Source organism: Pan troglodytes, chromosome 15 (genome assembly GCF_028858775.2).
Source record: "Pan troglodytes isolate AG18354 chromosome 15, NHGRI_mPanTro3-v2.0_pri, whole genome shotgun sequence".
In the NCBI taxonomy this organism is placed as follows: domain Eukaryota; kingdom Metazoa; phylum Chordata; class Mammalia; order Primates; family Hominidae; genus Pan; species Pan troglodytes.
Genome location: NC_072413.2, coordinates 35,118,369 through 35,139,670, shown reverse-complemented (window position 1 = coordinate 35,139,670; position 21,302 = coordinate 35,118,369). Strand labels below are relative to the sequence as shown.

The window sequence follows — 21,302 nt, the reverse complement described above, 5'->3', positions numbered from 1 at the left end:
TTATTAAAAGTAAATAGAAACAAAATATTATTTCTTCAGTCATACTAGCCACATTTTATATGCTAAATAGCCACATGAGGCTAGTGGCTACCGTATTGGATAGGATGGAAATCATAAAAGATTTCCATTATGGAAGAAACTTCTACTGGATAGTGCGGTGCATAATAAAATACTCTCATTTCTTGGGACTTGGCCATCTCATTTAGTGTTTTATCCTTTGCTGGGAATGCTTTCTAATTCTTCTTTCATCTCATTCCTCATCAATGCTGTATGCTTTCCCACCATCATTTTTTAAATAGACAACTTTTTAGGGAAGTTTTATCTTCACAGCAAAATTGAGCAGAACGTACAGAGGCCCATGCAGAGATGCCCCCACTGTCAATATTCCATACCGGAGTAGTACATTTGTCACAATGAACCTGCATTGACATATCATTATATCAAAGGCCATAGTTTACATTAGGGTTCACTTTTGGTGTGGTATAGTCTATGGATTTGGACAAATGTATAATGACATGTATTCATCATTATAGTATCATACAGAGTTTTCACTGCCCTAAAAATCCTCTGTGCCCCATCATCATTTTTTACGTATCATTCCACCTCCCTGAAATTCACTCTTTGTCTGTTCTCCCAACCATATCTTCTATGTCCTTTAATAGCAAATCCGAATTAAACTGTAAAGCTTTTCCATATTTCCCTTCTCTGAAGTCCTGTGCAATTACAAAGTGTGAATATAAAGTAAGCAGTACTTTTTAAATAAAGAAGAAATCAGAACTTATTCACTGAATTCAGTATTATTCCTTGAACTGTACCTTATTTCAATGTGCTGCCCTAATACAAATATTTTTGGACACCCACCCTTGGAACATTTTTTAGAAATAACTTACTCTACACACAGTGATCAGTTTCATTATTCTGTGGCCATATCTCTTTTGGCATCTAAGGTAATATCATCCAGTCTGATAAGCTTCTGTATTTACCACTCTTAGTTCCATCTGATGCTTGGTTCGTTCCAAAAACCTAATCCATCTTCAAAAACGCCTATTGGTTATTTAAGATTATATACCACAAGCTCAAGGGAATCTTATAAAGACCAAAAATGTTTTAGATGGTGGCAATGTATTTTTAGTACGTTTGTAGATGATAGCCAAGGTGAAAACTTTGAAAGGGTAGCACTCGTTTGTGTCAGTTAGTTCTGATAGGTTTTTTTTAAAAAAATAAGCATCCACAATGTATACATACTTCAAAAAATATGTTGTACATGGTAAATACACACAATTTTATCTGTCAATTAAACAAAACCAACCAACCAACCAGCCAACAAAACAAACAAGCCAAAAATATATGCTCTTTACTTCATAGCCTCTTCTCAGATTTTTGCAGTTGATTTGATGGTTACCTTGCACACATCTTACACTGTAAAGTTGAACTTATGTTCAATTTTTTATTGACATTTTATTTTTGTATATATTGTTCCTCCAAGTACATGATAAAAAACTCTCAAAGGTAGGTCCTTATTGATTTTGGTGTCCTCCATAGCATCTCAATTATTACTAATAATAGATAATAAGTATTACTTTGCAGTTTTCAAAGCCTTCCTAGAGATACGATCCCCCTATTTTCTTACACAGTGCTATGAAGCTGGCATTTTTCCAATGATCCCCAATCTCCATAGAGGGCATGGTATGTGTTTTTCTGGGCCTCTAGAAAGTAAGTTAACAGGCAGAGACAGGAGCTGTCCAGTTGCTTTGGAGATCATACAAACTGCAATGGCTTTTCTTTTGTCTATGCTGGAGATGCATTTTTAAGGACCAGTGCAGACCCTCACAGCCATTTTCCTGATGCTGATAGAAATTAAATGACTTCCCAGCCGGGCATGGTGGCTCACACCTGTAATCCCAGCACTTTGGGAGGCTGAGGAGGGTGGATCATGAGGTCAGGAGATCGAGACCATCCTGGCCAACATGGTGATACCCCGTCTCTACTAAAAATACAAAAATTAGCTGGGTGTGGTGGCGCATGTCTGTAATTCCAGCTACTTGGGAGCCTGAGGCAGGAGAATAGCTTGAACCAGGCAGTCGGAGGTTGTAGTGAGCCGAGATCATGCCACTGCACTCTAGCCTGGCGACAGAGTGAGACACCATCTAAAAAAAAAAAAAAAAAGGAAGGAAAGAAATTAAACAACTTCCCAGAATCTAGACCTGTTGCTTCATCATCCATGCATTAGAGTCATCTTGGCCATCTACAACCATAGGCACTGTGCTACTTTGCTGCTTTTTTCCCTACCATTTGTATCCCAAATATTTTTCTATTGATTTAAATATAAATCTTGACAGAATTCTCTCCGATTTGGGGGAAATTTTATTTTCTTACATGTTTCTGGAATTTTTTATTTTTTGAATGAACATATATTCCTTTTCAACTTAGAAAAAGTCATTGTTTTACTTAAGTGCTTTAGATTTGAATCACTTTTTAAAAATAGGAACAATTATAATGCTTGAAAAATTCAAATAGTGCATACTGTAAGAATATTTTTAATTCATTTTCTTTCAAATCATAGGAGAATAAGTATTAGTTTCACCTCCCAAATAGTAACTTTTATAATCTGATTACCTACATTTACCTCTTTAGGACAAATTATTTTGAATATGGGAAAGACTCACTGCTTTATAACAGAAACCCTGGGTGACTTCTGCATATCGCCGGTCACTTCACTGTCATTGTGTTCTTCTGCCACGTTACCTCCTCTTTCTGAGGCCACACCCTGAATATCCCTTCCCTTTTTCCATTTGTATATAACTTGAGCCATATCCATTTCTCAGGTTTGGCGACAGTTCAGGACCAAGGGACAAGGTCACAGAGATTATAGACTGTTGAATGTGTGACAAGGCGGCTCATAAAGAATCTGGTCAGATGTCCTTCATTTGCCTTTAATTAACTACAGCTGCTTTTTATGTTGCGAGCTGATCTTTGATCTGCTTTCTCCTTCAGACCTCTGTGCACAAAGTAGTTAAAAACAAACTAGGAGGCCAATTTTAAAGACAAAAAAAAATCCCTTCGGGGTAATCAAGTGACAGTCGTAGCAGCCATAAGCTGTTAGCTTTATTCATTAGAGAACTTTAAACATGTCGAGAAATAGAATAATGTTCCTGCTGTTAGATCAGCCTCAACAATGAAGATTACAACAGCTTTGGGACGCATGAGTGGGCAAGCTTCTTGTGAAAACAAGTTTATTGAGGAGCATTTTACTACAGTGGCACAGAATCTAGCTTACACAGTTTCATAGCAGGAATATTGATTCAATATGCATTGAGAAAGTTGGACCTCTAAGAATGGCAGATTTACAGTGCAACCTCGCTCTAACCCAAATGGCCCCTGCAATTAGGTTTAGAAAAACTTCCTACAGCCTATTCTGCTGAAATGGGTGGCCTCTGTTACACCACATAGCTTTTGCTGAAGCATTTACCATAGTGCATGATCCAGCATAAATTGTAGTTTGGTAATGACTGTATAAATCTTGAAATCTTTCATAGGTCAAGGTAATTGTTATAGTCTTCTTTGGAATCAAAATTCTAATGCCAGTAGCACCAATTTTAGAAAAATAGAGTGTACCTTAGAACCAATAATTTTGGCCTAGAATTTAACAATTATTTTGGAAGGGAGTAGGATTCATTCTAATCATATCTAAATAGGTTTACCTGGGCCAGTTTTGCTACTTCATTGTAATCCACAGTGGCCTCCTCATAATTTGGGGGCCCTTCATAACACGAGTGATATGATTTGGCTGTGTCCCCACCCAAATCTCATCTTGAATTGTAATCCCCATAATCTTCACATGTCCAGGGAGGGACCTGGTGGGAGGTGATTGGATCATGGGGGCGGTTTCCCCCATGCTGTTCTCGTGATAGTAAGTGAGTTCCCAAGAGATCTGATGGGTTTATAAGTGTTTGACAGTTCCTCCTCCACACACTCACACTCTCTCTTGCCACATTGTGAAGAAGGTGCCTGCTTTTCCTTTTGCCATGATTGTAAGTTTTCTAAGGCCTCCCCAGCCATGTGGAACTGTGAGTCAATTAAACCTCTTTTGTTTATAAATTACCCAGTCTTGTGTATTATCTTTACAGAAGTGTGAGAACAGACTAATACAACGAGAGAACATTTGATTGAAAAGGGAGAAAAATCAAGAACTTCCTTAGTTATATTTTCCATACATTTTCAATTTTCCTAGAGGCTCTTTCTCCTATTAAGTTCCAGAGAAATTAGGCTTGCAAAAATCTCTTGCAACCTTTGAAATTTAAGGGAAAAACCATTCTGTATTTTACAATTTTCTTACCCTTAAAAGTGGCATTTTTGCTCAAGACAAAACTAGATGGCCCTTTGAGTTGCTGATTTATTTCAGATTCTCCCGAATGATATGTGAGCAACCCATTTATTTCTCCATATCTATTGACTTACGCGTGGTCAGTTTTTGAATCTGGGTCGGGATTTCCCATTGGCTAAGCCTATAGCTTCCCCCTCAATCGTATCACCTGCCTCTTTCTTGGATCTTATAATTATGTAATGGGTCTTGCCATTCACTGTTCTTGTCAGAGGATGCTCTTTCAAAGGACAAGAATTCAGTCATAGGAAAAGCAGTATTCGTGGAAAATATTGACAGTTTGTCCTCAATTGCCTGAGCGTTTATTCTAACTATTCTGTATTTGAAGTTTGAAAGAACTTTCTAAGAACAAAAAAAGGCAAGAGTGACACTTTCTTGCATATATTTTCAAAGCAAAGTGATTGCGCTCAGTTCAGATTTAGAATCAGCTTTCAGCTTGGACACTTACATGGCTAATCCGAAAGTCAGAGGAGGGAAGCAAGGGAGCTGGCTTCAACTGAGGAGCACATGTTCCTAAACTCAGCTCCAGCAGGTTGTTGAATGGTGGGAGAGTGACTCAAGGAAGCCAGATATTTATTTTAGTTTATCAAGCAATCTAGAACTCTGATTTTTTTTTTATGTGAAAACTCCTGATTTTTAAATTTTGGCGACCAATTTTTTTTTTTTTTTTTTTCCTGAGACGGAGTCTCACTCTGTCACCCAGGCTGGAATGCAGTGGCACAATCTTGGCTTACTGCAACCTCCACCTCCTGGGTTCAAGCGATTCTCCTGCCTCAGCCTCCCGAGTAGCTGGGATTACAGGTATGCACCACCAGGCCTGGCTAATTTTTTGTATTTTTAGTAGAGACGGGGTTTCACCATGTTGGCCAGGCTGGTCTCGAACTCCTGACCTCAAGTGATCCACCCACCTTGGCCTCCCAAAGCAATTTATTTTTAAAAGAACACTATGTGAACTGAACAAAACACATCTGTGGGCCATTTTCTGGATACAGGGCCTCAGTCTCCATTGCTGAATGCTTGGGCGAGCTATGAAATGGCTCTTGAAAGAAAGAGAAGATTTTGAGTTCCTTGTTCCTGACATTGTGTAAGCAGAAATGTTCACATAAACTGATAAAAACATAATGGCAGCAAGGCTAGTTATAGCAAATGTTTGTGCAGTGATGATTTATAGTGTACTTCTACACTCTGTTTAAATTGGTTCTCAAGGCAACTGTGTGAGGCCAGTAGGACCACTATTATTTTTATTCCCATTTACAAAGAAGAAAACTGAAGCTCAGTGAGTCAGGTTTGTTGTTGTTGTTGTTTTGGTTTTGTTTGTTTTGCCCAAGCTGGAGTACAGTGGTGCAATCATGGCTCACTATAGCCTCAACCACCTGGCCTCAAGCGATCCTCCTGCCTCAGTCTCTTGAGTATCTGGGACTACAGGCATAAGCCTCTATGCCCAGCTGATTTCTTTTCTAATTTTTTGTAGAGATGCCCAAGCTGGTCTGGAACTCCTGGCCTCAAGCAATTCTCCCACCTCGGCCGCTAAATAAGCTGGAATTACAGGCATGAGCCACTGTGCCCTGCCACAATAAGTAGTTTTTGAACATTTTGGGAATATAGAAATTTTGAAGAAATTGTCAAAAGTCATGGTCTCCTCTGCCATAAAAATTAACACTAGCACAAACCAAAATAAACTTAAAAACAAATTTATCATATAATTTCTAGTAGTTTATGAACACCTTCCTTTTTCCAAAATCCGACCACAGGTTAAGAACCCCTGGAATAAGTGATTTGTGAAACTTGATACAAAACTCAAACCCAGATTTTCAGAGTTCGTGTGTGTGTGTGTGTGTGTTTTACTATACGATACTTCCCACCTTAGAGAATGGCACAGTTGAGACACTAGCCACCAGAGTAGAGCTAGCACAGGCTGAATAGTCATCTTTGACCCTACCTGTGTAATCACTGGGATAGCTGGACTCTGGGATAAGACTGTGACTGGCAAGGACAACCTAAACAGCATAGCTACAACCCTCATCAGAATAGTCTCTGGAAAGCTTCTCAAGGTTGTCTGAGGAATCCAGTATTTCCACACATTTGGGGAAATAATACAATATGGATTTACTTTCTTCATTCTTCCTGCATAGTGTTATATGTGTCATGTAAAATGAGATATCTGCCAAATTTAAATGGGTAGATGCCAAACATAAGTAACTTACACAAGGTACAGAGTTAATCATATTTTTATGTGGAAAACTCCAATACTCAAAAGTATATCCCCTTAAAAGAATGCATAACTTTTAATGAGTCATGTAAACCTCTTGTTAAATGGATGACCTTGGAGTTCATGGGACTTGAATGTTTGTCATACACAGTGCATAGAAGATTAATTGGCTATGAAGATGACATTTGATGCAGAAACTTAAGCTTTAAGTGAACATTCAGAATGAAGAACAGGAAGTTTTAAAAAATAGTTTACTGTTATTTAAATTATAGAAAATCTAAATAGCCTTTATTTTGCCTTTCTATATCCTTGGGAGTAATTTTCACTTAAACTGATTAGGTTTTAAAGCAGAATTCTATATTATGGATTCAGTTTAAGTACTGCAAATGCCCTGTTATTTGTTAGATACAATTTTCCACTAACTGGTACTTTTACAACTAAAACCAAAATAAAAAATAATATTTTTATGTTTTCTTGAAACCAAGCACGATTCTAAAAGTGTATATTCTAATTGATTTATGTTAGTATTAAATATGTTTTATAAAATTCTATTTATTTTTAAATGCAGTTCATTTATAGAGTTTATGCTTATGTAGTTAGCTTTAAAAGTACAACTTATCCTCTAATCTGTATAGGTAATAGTTTACCATAGTTCAGATTAACTCAAAATACAGAATATTATTGCCTTTATTCCATATGACTATGAGATTACTAATCCATCTACTTGTGCTACTATTTGGAAGGCTTATCAGTCTTTACCTCATACTTTTTGTTTATTTAACCTCTTCTACTCCTTTGGATTATATAAAAAGATTGTCTCACAACATTTTCTGGGGAAAAAAGTGTCTGATATATCTTCAACTCATCAAAGATCCATTCCTAAATCTTGCAAATTAATGTGTTTCCTTTCTTATCGGTCTCTGCTCTTCTCCCTCCTTCCAGCTCTACTGGTCCTTACTCCTAAATTCTCCTTTGGGTTTTCATCTCATGACCTAATGTCTTAGATTTTTTTTTCCATGAGGCAATGTTTGCACACAGCTGTTCTGTAATATATAGCATATATTGGCTTGAGAACGGAAATTTCACTTCTGTAAAGTGGTTTGGGATACACTTTTATGCAAGATGCTATGCCAAATTGAATTGTGGATTGTAACATGCAGCCAAAGTTACCTCTATTTGCCCTTCCAGGAAGCAGTTCACAGTTTTAATAATCAAAATGCCCTATTGCAATGGCTCCCAGAGTTGTTATGTAAACCTTTCAAGCAGAGATTATGTCTTCCCTATTTCTGCACACCTTCCCTGACATGATAAATACTTTATAAATGACAAGTTTAGGTGAGCCAGGGCCTTATCCACAAGTTAACATAACATCTTATGAACTAAATGTGTATTTAAAACTCAGGCCATTTCATTTCCTTTCCAAGTTTGCTAATCTCACAGGAACATAGAATAACCAAACTATAAATTAGAATTCCTAATAGGAAAGGTGTTTTTTGAGATGAAGTGCAATTAGTTAATCCCAGTACCATTGTCATTGGGTTGTTAGTACTGTGGAAAGGAGTCAGTTAATTAAGATTAAAAGTTAGATAGGGTAGGAAGCAGCAAAAGTGTCGTTTGAATATTCCAAACCCAGTCTTATCATTTTTCAAATTACAAAGAAAGAGATGTTGCGCAGAGATTTAAAGCTCTGACCTTCTCGATAGTCCTCCATACAGGAGTACACATGTGCCTAAAACTCTACCAATGAGATGTCCCTATCCTCCTGGCCACAGCAATTGGCCAGGGATTCACATGTGACTAAAGTGAGGCCAATCGAAGCCCTTCTAGGGATTTATCTTCTGGAGCAAGCAGAGTTCCGCTTGCCTTTTGCATCATAAAGATGACAGGACAGGAGGTGGAGGCTTTCAGAGGCAGTGTGCTTCTCTGAAGCAGGAGTGAATAAAGCAAGCAGGGACAAGCAGATGAGGGCATGCGAGAAAGAGTCTCAGAGCCAAGCATCCCTGCCATTTCCGTCAGTTCATTTATGAGCCAACAAATTCCTCCTTTGTGTTTAGGCCAGTTGGTGTTGAATTTTCTCTCATACAACCAAAAGAGTCCTGACAAATTATTTTTGTTGGAATTGACTACCTGGATGAAAAAGACAGCATTGTTTCTCTCGTACAAATTCCTCCAGCTTTTCACTAGTAAGGTAAAACAGAATACATGAAATATGTGTTCACCCCAGAAAACACCATTTTAAAACACAATTATCCCCTTTTAAGAGTATCTTTCAAGTTGCCTGAAATAAATGCTGAATAAATTAAACCCTGCAGTGGAAGAAACAGTATTGTTTCAGTTTTTGTAGACAATGGCATTTTAGATTCTGCTCATTTTAATAACTATATGATGGTCTAACTTGAACTGTATCTTCCACAGTGAGTTTAAATCTCACATACTTGGACTCAGTTTTCAGTTACTGATGTTCCCAAACCCATTGCAAGGCAAGAGAAACCTCAGATGCAGCTTGAATGAACCCAGTGAAGCCTCCTGGCCCTGGTCTCTGCACACTTCATGATGCTACCATTCTCCCTGTAGGCAAGAAGGGCCAATCCCATTTCTTCCTTGGTGTAAGTTGAATTTAGTTCAGAGACGGTGCCATTTTGTCAATTTGCATTCAAGAGTAGGTTGAAACCCTATTTTGTATGCAGATTTGGTTATTTATAATTTGTCTTCCTTTATTAGACATCATGATATGCTTTGGGATCCTCTTTCCAGAATGTTGTGTTTTGATGTTGAACTCTACTTAAACATTTTTTTCTTTTCATTTTCATTTTATTTTACCTCAATTTTAGTTTTTTTCTCAAATAGAGACAGGGTCTTGCTATGTTTGCCTGGATCGTCTTGAGCACCTGGCCTGAAGCAATTCTACTGCCTTGGCCTCCCATAGTGCTGGGATTATAGGCATGAGCCACCATACCCAACCTTAAATTTATTTTTTAATTGACAGATAAAATTGTCTGTGTTTATTGTGTACAACATGATGTTTTGTAAATTAGTACAATTGTACTAATTTGTATTAGATACATAGTGGACTGACTAAATCTAGCCAATTGACACATACGTTACTCCACATAGTTACCGTTTTTGTGTTAAGAACACTTTACATCCACTCTCTTAGCATTTTCAAGAATACAATATTTTGTTAATTATAGTCATCATGTTGTACAACAGGCCTTTCAAAATGTATTCATCCTATCCAAGGACAGGCTGGGGAAATGGTGTATCCTTTGATCAACATCTCCCTGGCCAATGCACCACCCCACACCCACTGGCAGCTCTGGTGGCCACCATTGTACTCTCCACTTCCATGAGATCAGCTGTTTTAGGTTTCTCATATAAGTGAGATTGGGGGATGGAGCCAAGATGGCTGAATAGGAACAGCTCCAGTCTACAGCTCCCAGCATGAGCGACGCAGAAGACAGGTGATTTCTGCATTTCCAACTGAGGTACCGGGTTCATCTCACTGGGGAGTGTCGGAAAGTGGGTGCAGGACAGTGGGTGCAGCACACTGAGAGTGAGCCGAAGCAGGGCGAGGCATCACCTCACCCGGGAAGCACAAGGGGTCAGGGAATTCCCTTTCCTAGTCAAAGAAAGGGGTGACAGACGGCACCTGGAAAATCGGGTCACTCCCACCCTAATACTGCGCTTTTCCAACAGTCTTAGCAAATGGCACACCAGGAGATTATATCCTGTGCCTGGATCGGAGGGTCCTACGCCCACAGAGCCTCGCTCATTGCTAGCACAGCAGTCTGAGATCAAACTGCAAGGTGGCAGCGAGGCTGGGGGAGGGGCGCCCGCCATTGCCAAGGCTTGAGTGGGTAAACAAAGCGGCCGGGAAGCTCGAACTGGGTGTAGCCCACTGCAGCTCAAGGAGGCCTGCCTGCCTCTGTAGACTCCACCTCTAGGGGCAGGGCATAGCGAAACAAAACGCAGCAGAATCCTCTGCAGACTTAAATGTCCCTGTCTGACAGCTTTGAAGAGAGTAGTGGTTCTCCCAGCATGCAGCTGGAGATCTGAGAATGGACAGACTGCCTCCTCAAGTGGGTCCCTGACCCCAAAGTAGCCTAACTGGCAGGCATCCCCCAGTAGGGGCAGACTGACACCTCACACGGCCAGGTACTCCTCTGAGACAAAACTTCCAGAGGAACGAGCAGGCAGCAACATTTGCTGTTCACCCATATCTGCTGTTCTGCAGCCTCTGCTGCTGATACCCAGGCAAACAGGGTCTGGAGTGGACCTCCAGCAAACTCCAACAGACCTGCAGCTGAGGGTCCTGACTGTTAGAAGGAAAATTAACAAACAGAAAGCACATCCACACCAAAACCCCATCTGTACGTCACCATCATCAAAGACCAAAGGTAGATAAAACCACAAAATGGGGAAAAACAGAGCAGTAAAACTGGAAACTCTAAAAATCAGAGCACCTCTCCTCCTCCAAAGGAACGCAGCTCCTCACCAGCAACGGAACAAAGCTGGACGGAGAATGACTTTGATGAGTTGAGAGAAGAAGGCTTCAGACGATCAAACTACTCTGAGCTAAAGGAGGAAGTTCGAACCCATGGCAAAGAAGTTAAAAACCTTGAAAAAAAATTAGATGAATGGCTAACTAGAATAACCAATGCAGAGAAGTCCTTAAAGGACCTGATGGAGCTGAAAACCAAGGCACGAGAACATGACGAATGCACAAGCCTCAGTAGCCGATTCGATCAACTGGAAGAAAGGGTATCAGTGATGGAAGATGAAATGAATGAAAAGAAGCGAGAAGAGAAGTTTAGAGAAAAAAGAATAAAAAGAAATGAACAAAGCCTCCAAGAAATATGGGACTATGTGAAAAGACCAAATCGACGTGTGATTGGTGTACCTGAAAGTGATGGGGAGAATGGAACCAAGTTGGAAAACACTCTGCAGGATATAATCCAGGAGAACTTCCCCAATCTAGCAAGGCAGGCCAACATTCTAATTCAGGAAATACAGAGAACACCACAAAAATAATCCTCAAGAAGAGCAACTCCAAGACACATAATTGTCAGATTCACCAAAGTCGAAATGAAGGAAAAAATGTTAAGGGCAGCCAGAGAGAAAGGTCAGGTTACCCACAAAGGGAAGCCCATCAGACTAACAGCTGATCTCTCGGCAGAAACTCTACAAGCCAGCAGAGAGTGGGGGCCAATATTCAACATTCTTAAAGAAAGGAATTTTCAACCCAGAATTTCATATCCAGCCAAACTAAGCTTCATAAGTGAAGGAGAAATAAAATACTTTACAGACAAGCAAATGCTGAGAGATTTTGTCACCACCAGGCCTGCCCTAAAAGAGCTCTTGAAGGAAGTACTAAACATGGAAAGGAACAACTGGTACCAGCCACTGCAAAAACATGCCAAATTGTAAAGACCATCAAGGCTAGGAAGAAACTGCATCAATTAATCAGCAAAATAACCAGCTAACATCATAATGACATGGATCAAATTCACACGTAACAATATTAACCTTAAATGTAAATGGGCTAAATGCTCCAGTTAAAAGACACAGACTGGCAAATTGGATAAAGAGTCAAGACCCATCAGTATGCTGTATTCAGGAAACCCATCTCACGTGCAGAGACACATATAAGCTCAAAATAAAGGGATGGAGGAAGATCTACCAAGCAAATGGAAAACAAAAAAAGGCAGGAGTTGCAATCCTAGTCTCTGATAAAACAGACTTTAAACCAACAAAGATCAAAAGAGACAAAGAAGGCCATTACATAATGGTAAAGGGATCAATTCAACAAGAATACCTAACTATCCTAAATATATATGCACCCAATACAGGAGCACCCAGATTCATAAAGCAAGTCCTTAGAGACCTACAAAGAGACTTAGACTCCTACACAATAATAATGGAAGACTTTAACACCCCACTGTCAACATTAGACAGATCAACGAGACAGAAAGTTAACGAGGATATCCAGGAATTGAACTCAGCTCTGCATCAAGCAGACCTAATAGACATCTACAGAACACCCCACCCCAAATCAACAGAATATACGTTCTTTTCAGCACCACACCACACCTATTCCAAAATTGACCACACAGGTGGAAGTAAAGCACTCCTCAGCAAATGTAAAAGAACAGAAATTATAACAAACTGTCTCTCAGACCACAGTGCAATGAAACTAGAACTCAGGATTAAGAAACTCACTCAAAACCACACAACTATATGGAAACTGAACAACTTGCTCCTAAATGACTACTGGGTACATAACAAAATGAAGGCAGAAATAAAGATGTTCTTTGAAACCAATGAGAACAAAGACACAACATACCAGAATCTCTGGGACACATTCAAAGCAGTGTGTAGAGGGAAATTTATAGCACTCAATGCCCACAAGAGAAAGCAGGAAAGATCTAAAATTGACACCCTAACATCACAATTAAAAGAACTAGAGAAGCAAGAGCAAACACATTCAAAAGCTAGCAGAAGGCAAGAAGTAACTAAGGTCAGAGCAGAACTGAAGGAAATAGAGACACAAAAAACCCTTCAAAAAATCAATGAATCCAGGAGCTGGTTTTTTGAAAAGATCAACAAAATTGATAGACTGCTAGCAAGACTAATAAAGAAGAAAAGAGAGAAGAATCAAATAGACGCAATAAAAAATGATAAAGGGGATATCACCACTGATCCCACAGAAATACAAACTACCATCACAGAATTCTATAAACACCTCTACACAAATAAACTAGAAAATGTAGAAGAAATGGATAAATTCCTTGACACATACACCCTCCCAAGACTAAACTAGGAAGAAGTTGAATCTCTGAATAGACCAATAATGGGCTCTGAAATTGAGGCAATAATTAATAGCTTACCAACCGAGAAAAGTCCAGGACCAGATGGATTCACAGCCGAATTCTACCAGAGGTATAAGGAGGAGCTGGTACCATTCCTTCTGAAACTATTCCAATCAATAGAAAAAGAGGGAATCCTCCCTAACTCATTTTATGAGGCCAGCATCATCCTGATACCAAAGCCTGGCAGAGACACAACCAAAAAAGAGAATTTTAGACCAATGTCCCTGATGAACATCGATGCAAAAATCCTCAATAAAATACTGGCAAACCAAATCCAGCAGCACATCAAAAAGCTTATCCACCGTGATCAAGTGGGTTTCATCCCTGGGATGCAAGGCTGGTTCAACATACACAAATCAATAAACGTAATCCAGCATATAAACAGAACCAATGACAAAAACCACATGATTATCTCAATAGATGCAGAAAAGACCTTTAACAAAATTCAACAATGCTTCATGCTAAAAACTCTCAATAAATTAGGTATTGATGGGAAGTATCTCAAAATAATAGGAGCTATCTATGACAAACCCACAGCCAATATCATACTGAATGGGCAAAAACTGGAAGCATTCCCTTTGAAAACTGGCACAAGACAGGGATGCCCTCTCTCACCACTCCTATTCAACATAGTGTTGGAAGTTCTGGCCAGGGCAATCAGGCAGGAGAAGGAAATAAAGGGTATTCAATTAGGAAAAGAGGAAGTCAAATTGTCCCTGTTTGCAGATGACATGATTGTATATCTAGAAAACCCCATTGTCTCAGCCCAAAATCTCCTTAAGCTGATAGGCAAATTCAGCAAAATCTCAGGATACAAAATCAATGTGCAAAAATCACAAGCATTCTTATACACCAATAACCAACAAACAGAGAGCCAAATCATGAGTGACCTCCCATTCACAATTGCTACAAAGAGAATAAAATACCTAGAAATCCAACTTACAAAGGATGTGAAGGACCTCCTCAAGGAGAACTACAAACCACTGCTCAGTGAAATAAAAGAGGATACAAACAAATGGAAGAACATTCCTTGCTCATGGGTAGGAAGAATCAATATCGTGAAAATGGCCATACTGCCCAAGGTAATTTATAGATTCAATGCCATCCCCATCAAGCTACCAATGACTTTCTTCACAGAATTGGAAAAAACTACTTTAAAGTTCATATGGAGCCAAAAAAGAGTCCACATTGCCAAATCAATCCTAAGCCAAAAGAACAAAGCTGGAGGCATCACACTACCCGACTTCAAACTATACTACAAGGCTACAGTAACCAAAACAGCATGGTACTGGTACCAAAACAGAGATATATACCAATGGAACAGAACAGAGCCCTCAGAAATAATGCTGCATATCTACAACCATCTGATCTTTGACAAACCTGACAAAAGCAATGGGGAAAGGATTCCCTATTTAATAAATGGTGCTGGGAAAACTGGCTAGCCATATGTAGAAAGCTGAAACTGGATCCCTTCCTTACACCTTCTACAAAAATTAATTCAAGATGTATTAAAGACTTAAATGTTAGACCTAAAACCATAAAAACCCTAGAAGAAAATCTAGGCATTACCATTCAGGACATAGGCATGGACAAGGACTTCATGTCTAAAACACCAAAAGCAACAGCAACAAAAGCCAACATTGACAAATGGAATCTAATTAAACTAAAGAGCTTCTGCACAGCGAAAGAAACTACCATCAGAGTGAACAGGCAACCTACAGAATGGGAGAAAATTTTTGCAATCTACTCATCTGTCAAAGGGCTGATATCCAGAATCTTCAATGAACTCAAACAAATTTACAAGAAAAAACAAACAACCCCATCAAAAAGTGGGCGAAGGACATGAACAGACACTTCTCGAAAGAAGACTTTTATGCAGCCAACAGACACATGAAAAAATGCTCACCATCACTGGCCATCAGAGAAATGCAAATCAAAACCACTATGAGAGATCATCTCACACCAGTTAGAATGGCAATCATTAAAAAGTCAGGAAACAACAGGTGCTGGAGAGGATGTGGAGAAATAGGAACACTTTTACACTGTTGGTGGGACTGTAAACTAGTTCAACCATTGTGGAAGTCAGTGTGGCGATTCCTCAGGGATCTGGAACTAGAAATACTATTTGACCCAGCCATCCCATTACTGGTTATATACCCAAAGGATTATAAATCATGCTGCACTAAAGACACATGCACACATATGTTTATTGCAGCACTATTCACAATAGCAAAGACTTGGAACCAACCCAAATGTCCAACAATGCTAGACTGGATTAAGAAAATGTGGCACATATACACCATGGAATACTATGCAGCCATAAGAAAGGATGAGTTCTTGTCCTTTGTAAGGACATGGATGAAGCTAGAGACCATCATTCTCAGCAAACTATTGCAAGGACAAAAAACCAAACACCGCATGTTCTCACTCATAGGTGGGAATTGAACATTGAGAACACATGGACACAGGAAGGGGAACATCACACACCGGGGCCTGTTGTGGGGTTGGGGGAGAGGGGAGGGATAGCATTAGGAGATATACCTAATGTTAAATGACGAGTTAATGGGTGCAGCACACCAACATGGCACATGTATACATATGTAACTAACCTGCACATTGTGCACATGTACCCTAAAACTTAAAGTATAATAAAAAAAAAAGTGAGATTATGTGGTATTGGTCTTTCCGTTCCTGGCCTTATTTAACTAACATTATGTCTTCTAGGACCATCCATGTTGCAAATCACAGGATTTCCTTCTTTTTATGGCTTAATAGCATTTCATTGTTTATATATACCACATTTCCTGTATCCGTTCATCTACTGAAGGGCACTTAGGTTGATTCCACATTTTGGCATTATCGGAGCATTAAATATATCTCTCTCAGAATGAACTGCAAGAAACATTGGAGTTCAGATATGTTTTCAACATACTGATTTAATTTCTTTTGTATATATATACTCAGTAGTAGGATTGCTGAATCAGATGATAGTTCTTTATTTGATTTTGTGAGGAACCTCCATACTATTTTTCATAATGGCTGTACTAATTTACATTCCCAGCGAGTGTGTGAGGGTTCCCTTTTCTCCACATCCTTGCCAACACTTGTCTTTTGTCTGACAAACTATGTTTGGACACATAATGTGGTTAGCAAGTCTGTGATGGCACCGTTTGATCAGGGTAATGCTTAACCACTACATCAGGGATCTAACAATATAGTGGCTTAAGGAACAACAAGCTTATTTCTCTTTCATGTAGCAGCCCTGATTGTAATTTCCAGGTCAGCACAGAATCTCTGTTCTTCATGGTCGCTATGGGACACAGGTTCCTGCCACTGGTTGCTCCACAATCCCCTAGACTATTCTTTGTCATTTGTAAGGTATAACTTAAATCACTGCCTCTTTGAAGTTCCAGTTAGTGGGAAGGGGAAATCGGGTATTGAAGAGACATATTCATAGTCTTACGCGCTCTGCCTCTCCTATCCATAGGTGAAAAGTTAGTCACATGGCTACACTCAGGAGATGCTGGGAAACGCCATCTTGCTGTGACATCATGAAACATGAAAAAAAAGAGGGAATAGATTTTGCTGGTGCTACAGTATTGTTCCCAGGAGTATAAATACTCCTTTTAGTTTCTGCCATTGTGTTGCATGTTGCCTATATATACTTTAGTGTATAAGAGAATAAATGAAGAAATTGATCCTTGTAGCATCAAAGCAGCACATGAAGAAATCAGAGTTATAATAGAAATGTTGCTCTTCACATTTTGCTCTTTTTATTCAAAAATTACCTGGTAGCTAAATCCAGTCACTGAGTGAATACAGAATTCATACCTCTCCTATGAAGTCACCAACAGATTATGAAATCTGGAAAATAGATAAATGTTAATTTACTTTTTTAAGGATTTACAATGCCCTTGGTGACATTATGTTTATTCATCTATGTTTTCAGACTTTGTAGTCACCCTGTAGAATTCCAAGGGAGATTGTCAGAGTTATAATTTTCATCCATCAAGAGATTCTTTTAGTGCTAATACATTTTATATTGATTGACAGAAAGTTAGGGCCGCCGCCTTTCCTAGAAAAGATGATTAGGTCCTTTAAAATAGGTTTTTCATTCGTTGGTATCTAACCTTGTCTTGGAATATGAGTATGAAATGTATCCATTTACTTTTGAGGACTTAATACTGTCGATTACAAGTCTTTCAAGGCAGTTGTATTTTGGTTCTTAGAAAAGTAACCCGTCTTTGGAGGCCTGTATTTGTATACTTGTTTTATTCAGTGTTTCAAATTTTTTGCATTTCTTTACGACATGCATTGACTATTAGGTATATTGACTACTTAAAGTGTACATATTGTGGTCATTATAGGATATTACTTAAATAGTTGTTAAGTCATAAACTCAAGTGAACTTTGGAGATCCAATCAAAACAAAGAGAACAGCTGAATCTAGTTCAGGGAATGGTGAATGTGTTACTCCTCCATGTGGTTGCTCTTCAGGTACTTGATATTACTCAATTATAAATTCAAACTTTTATTTATTTGACATTTTCATTTACTTCATGGATGTTGTGGTGTACCTTATCCTGGACATTGAGGATACAGTGAAAAAATCCAAATGTTAGTAGTTACTGTAGATGAATACAAGTGGGACTTAGTAGTTATCTTAGTGTTAACTTCATCTCTTATTTTCTGCCTCTCTCCCTCCAGTATCCTGATTCCAGCAGGACCAACAAGCCTCTACTCTCAACACCATGTTCTCATCCCCATCATGTCCTCAATTCCCTCCTTGCAAGCCTAAGTTCCTTGGCCAATCATTATAATTACTCGCTGCCATGCGCTCACGCCTTTGCCCTCTGTCATTTCCTCATATTCATTTGGCAAAAGCTTAACCTGGTTAAATGTGAGTCTTCCTAAACCCACACAGCTGAATGTCAGTAGACAAAAATGACACTTTACATGCATGACGATTGGCCTCAAATGGATTCTCAGTGCTACTCAGTAATTTTATGATGTTTTCCTGGCCCAATCCCTTCCTCCCTCCTGCAGAAGACTATTTCATACCTCCCACTGCTCTCTCCAAATCCCCTTCCTTATCCTCAGTCTAGGTTGACAACCTTGCTTCCTATTACCCTGTGAAATTATAAGCCAGAAGAAAACTAGCATCTAGAACTATGCTGGAAGAACTATGTACACAGTAGGCACTCAAAAAATATGTGTTGAATGAAAACTGTTCTGGACAAGAGCTTGTCCAACACCTAGAAAAGAGAGATAAAGCATATTTAATGTTGAAAAATAATTTAATGTTGCAAAGAAGCATCCCAAGGTGCTTGTTGGGATGAAGGCCATAGAGGCAAATATTGTTTAGTGAGCTAGTAATTTGAGAATATTAACTGAAATCAAACATTAATTTTTATTTAAGGCTGAGTGTTGTGGCTCACACCTGGAATTCTAGCACTTTGGGAGGCTGAGGTGGGAGGATTGCTTGAGGAGGAGTTTGAGACCAGCCTGGACAACATGTGGAGACCCTGTCTCTACAAGAAAAATAAAATTAAAAAATAGCTGAGCATAGTGGTACATGCCTATAATCCTAGATATGTAGGAGGCTGAGCTGGGAGGATTGCTTAAGCCCAGGAGTTTGAGGCTGCAGTGAGCTATGATTGCACCACTGCACCCCAGCCTGAACAACAGAATAAGACCCTGTCTCTAACATCAATCAAATTAATTGATTAAGATAATGTTTCCCATCAGTACTAATGTATTCAATGTTATTACAACTAAATATGTATGTTATGAAATGTATCTACCTTTGTATTTCTGTAATTTCTTATACTTTGGTATCCAAATATTGTTCTTCAGCTGGCACTTATTTTACATGACATGCAGTCAGTTTCATTTTGGTAAGTTTTTCTTGTGGAAATAAAGATTAGCCTAATTAATCCACACCTAGTAGAAATCTTGTGTGATTAAACTATATGGCTGCCTATAAAAGGAATCTGTGAAATGGAATCAACCTTCTCCCTCTTTTCCCCCACAAGCCAGACCATGATAAAGGATATGTGTATGGAATTTACCTGGAATACTTGGCTCAGTAAGTCAGAATTCATGGGAGCATAGCAAAGAGGCCAGTGTAGAATAACAGTTCAAAAAGAATTTGTGTAACTATGGTTCCAGGTCATCAGCAAATATAAAATTAAAAGCTGACACCTAAAGACAAGTATTGTAGCAGTGTGATTAATTAAACGCAAGCAATTTTGGCTACATATTAAAGAAAGCTAATGGTCAGAAGTCATTTACTCTGTCAAGATGAATATGATTGCAAGAAGTAATGCTAGTTAGAGTGGGGAAAAAGCATTACAATTTCATTTTCTTTTTCTTTAATGGTAACAGGTGTCCATGAGTAATGGGAAGAAAAGACCTGGCTACCTGTGACCTACAAATCTGACTTCTTCATTTAGTAAGATGATGTGTATTTGCTTGAGGTCTTCCACCTGTTTCTGTACATCTAATGAATGGCTAAAGGTTGAACAGACTTTGAAGCAACATTTCCTCTTTCTTCTTGTAAGATACACCATAGGAAGGGCACAGAGGGAGGAAGCTATTTTCCTGTGCACACACGTGGACACATTACATATCTCACATATTCATACATATTTATATATATAACATATATATGAATATATACACATTACAGAACATATATAGATATAATCTGTATAATTTGCTCTCATTGCTTAATCTCTGTGTGGTCAACATAATAGAAACTTCTGCACAATAGAGTGGCAAATCACAGGCATGTTGGGTGGGTTGGCAAGTCAGTTGGTTTTCTTGAATATCACTTTCTAAGGAATTTTTTAAAATTCTGATGTAGGATCATAATTTTTATTATTAAATTGTGATGAACAGAGAATATAAGCTAAAGATTAACTTTATGGCACCTTTGGAAATTTGCAATTAGCAAAGTTAAAGAACTACTGGAGATTTTTAAAAACGACCCTCCATATACTATAATTGTAACGCTATTTGAACCTAGTAGGCTAAGCAACAGAATTTATGGTCAGATTTGGGCAATAGCGTGCTGGTAAGTGTTTCACAATTGCCTCCCTGGAAAAGAAACAAAAAAAAAACTGTGATTTGTAGCATTTGCCAGCTTCCTTAGTGTAAATACTCCCACCATGGCCAATTTTGAGCTACTAACATGATGCCGCTGAATGCAAGTGAGAAAGTGTGGCATACACCCTGGCCTATGAGAGTCAGCTTCAGCACGTCTCTGGAGGGGTGGGCAGGGTGGAGCACAATCTTTTCCTGACTCTCGTGTCAAACTGAGAGCTTCTTTTTAGGCAATTAAATCAAAGAAGAAAGGAAAACTAATTCTCTAGAAGTTGTGAGAGAGAAAGAAGAAATTCTGAGAAGAGAAAAATATATGTATCTTTCTGGTTGATAGAGAGGTAGAAAGCAAACCTGGGTGTCCCCAGAAATGGGCAAGTCTTCTGTGGAGTTGAAATAGAGGTCCTGGTACTCTGTAAGCTGCCCTCTTCCCCAAGCCATAGAGCTTAAACCCCGCCTTCAGCTGCCTTTCTGGATTTTAATGACCTTCCAATGTTGAAATGCTGGTCAGCATGAACAATTTTTTTCCTTTTTTTTTTTTTTTTGCGATGGAGTCTTGCTGTCTTGCCCAGGCTGGAGTGCAGTGGCGTGATCTCTGCTCACTACAACATCCGCCTCCCAGGTTCAAGCGATTCTCCTGCTTCAGCTGCTCAAGTAGCTGGGATTACAGGTGTGCACCACCACGCCCAGCTAACTTTTGTATTTTTAGTAGAGATGGGATTTCACCATGTTGGCCAGG

General features: G+C 39.0%; 1 protein-coding gene across 5 annotated transcripts in view; it reads left to right on the top strand.

The window, feature by feature from the left end:
• SLC25A21 (solute carrier family 25 member 21) overlaps positions 1 to 21,302 on the top strand; it is a 495,613-nt gene that overhangs the window by 265,793 nt on the left and 208,518 nt on the right. For 2 of the 5 annotated variants that reach the window (XM_009427708.5, XM_063792838.1), the window contains exon 2: positions 19,847 to 19,913. The exons of the other annotated variants lie outside the window; for them this stretch is intronic. The gene's annotated coding sequence lies outside the window, so the exon portion shown is untranslated. The remainder of the gene's footprint in view (positions 1 to 19,846; positions 19,914 to 21,302) is intronic. 5 annotated transcript variants of the gene reach the window in all.